The sequence below is a fragment of the Elephantulus edwardii genome, unplaced genomic scaffold (genome assembly GCF_000299155.1).
Source record: "Elephantulus edwardii isolate Elephantulus edwardi_28Jun2011 unplaced genomic scaffold, EleEdw1.0 scaffold00005, whole genome shotgun sequence".
NCBI classification, from domain to species: Eukaryota; Metazoa; Chordata; class Mammalia; order Macroscelidea; family Macroscelididae; genus Elephantulus; species Elephantulus edwardii.
The window spans coordinates 26,267,706-26,270,161 of NW_006399755.1; positions in this window are offsets into that span (position 1 = coordinate 26,267,706).

A 2,456-nucleotide genomic window follows, 5' to 3' on the forward strand; every position below is an offset into this window, starting at 1 on the left:
GCTTGGTAGGGTGGAGGGACAGCACAGGAGGGGAAGGCCCCCTATGAAGTGGATTGAGTCAGTGACTGGGGTAGTCGGGATGGGTGTATCAGAGACGTTGCAAGTGGCACAGGACAGAGCAGAGTTTAGGTCTGTTGTACATAGGGTCGCTATGAGTCGCAAGCAACTCGACGGCACATAACAACAACATGTGAAACTTGAATCGAGACCAGGAGACTGTTGTGTGAACACAGCAAGAGAACAATTGTTATTGTCCTTATGTAGTGTTGAGTTGCCTGTGACTCAGTGATGCTATGTACTATAGCTCTAAAGACTGCCCTATCCTGAGCCAGTCTCACTGACTCTGACACACTGACATTGTTTAAAATTAAGAATGGTGGGCATCATGGTTGTATTCTTTCGCCATGCCAATTTAATCTATAATAATAAGCAAATTACTTGAGAAGCTGGACTCTGAAGAAGAATGTCGCGTCAGGATTGAAGAAAGACTTCAATAACCTACATCATGCAGATGACATAATCTTGCTTGCTATAAGTGAGTAGGACTTAAAGCCCTTGTTGCAGAAGTTCAAAGAATACAGCCTTTGCTATGGCTTTCACCTCAACTCAACTCTGGGCTAATAGGCAGTAGTATGATAAATGGAGAAAAGATTGAAACTATCAGCAACTTCATCTTACTTGCATCCACAGTCAATACTTTTGGGCCCAACAATCAGGAGATTGGGAGATGAATTGCATTGGAAAAATCTGCAGTTAGCGGCCTGCCCAAATTACTGAGGAGCAGTGATGTCAGTTTGAGGACTAGGGTGCACCTGATTCAGGCCATGGTCGTTTCAGCGATGAATAAGAATGACAGAAGAATTGATGCCTTTGAGCTCTGGCATTGGAAAAAGTACTAAATATCCTAAGGACTGCCCCCAAACCAAAGAGATATGTCTTGGAGAAGGTGCAGCCGGAGTGCTCCTTGGAGGCAAAAATAACAAAGCTTCATTCCCGCTTACTTTGAGTATGTTGCTGGGAGAGGCTTTTCCCTATAGAATTTCATCATGCTTGGGAAGATACTAGATTGGCAAAAGAGAGTATGACCAGATAGATTATTTGACACAGTAACTGCAGCAATGGGGTCAAGTATGTTGTAGATTGTGAGGGTGGCACAGGTAGGGAAAGGGTTCAGAGCTGTTGTTCATAAGCACCTAACAACAATAACAGTGGTTCTAAATACTTTTAATTGCTGCCTGAAATATCTTCAGTATATGATCATGTTATTATTATTATTATTAATAAGTTCCAGTTTTAATCATGAATGCAGGTTCTTCCCACACACCCAAGTCCTTTATCATCTCCTCTTCCCCATCTACAGTCACACTCAACTAGTTTCACAGCTTTAAACATTACACATATGCTGATAACATCCATGTTTATTTATGAATCCAGGGTTCTGTTTTCTCCGGGCTTGTATACCAAATTATCTCTTCACCAGTCTTAACTCCAGGTCAGTCAAAACCTTGACATCATCCCAGACTCTTCTCTCTCACATTTCATATCCAGTTTCTCAAGATATTCTGTTGACTCAACCTCCAAAATATGTCACATTTTGCCATCTTCACTGCAAGCTACCTTGGGTCAGAATCTACAGCAAAGAACTACAACAATCTCAGTTTAAGATCTCATCATTCTGCCTGGATTATGTCGACAGTAGTCTATTATATATTATCTATGAAGAACAACAGTGCCATGGAGACTAAAATGTGTCTGATCCAGGCCATGGTCTTTGTAATTACTTACAGTGCATCTGAGAACTGAGAATAACTAAGGATAATAGAAGAAGGATTGATGCCTTTGAGTTGTGGTGCCGGAGAAAAGTGTTGAACATATCATGGGCTGCCAGGAGAACAAACAAATTTGTCCTGGAGAGGGTGAAATCAGTTTGCTCCCTGGAAGCAAGGATTTTGAGGCACCGCCTCACATACTTTGGGCACATGGCCAGGAAGGACCAATCCTTTGAGAGGGACATCATGCTCGGAAGAGTGGAGTGACAGCAGAGGAGAAGACCCAGAATGAGATGGATTGACTCAGTGACCGGGGCAATGGGATTAGGTCTGTTAGAGACTATGAGATTGGTGCAGCAAAAGGAAGCTTTCCAAACTAATGTATGAGTTGCAGGCCACTCAGTGGCACACAACAACACCAAAAATAACATATTAGGTCCAGATTTATTCTTTCCTAAGTTAACTCATTTCACTCTGCTCCAAATCCTAAACTGACTCTTCATCTCACTCAGTAAAAGCCCAAGTTCTTAAAATAAATAATGAGGCATTACATAATTGGCCCTTCCCCTACTTCCCTTTTCTTATCTCTCTAACCTTTTCACTTTCCTCTCACTTACTAATTTTGTTCCAACCAAACTCTTCCAGCTACTCTTTGTTATTTCTTGATTGAAAACGGCATCCATGATC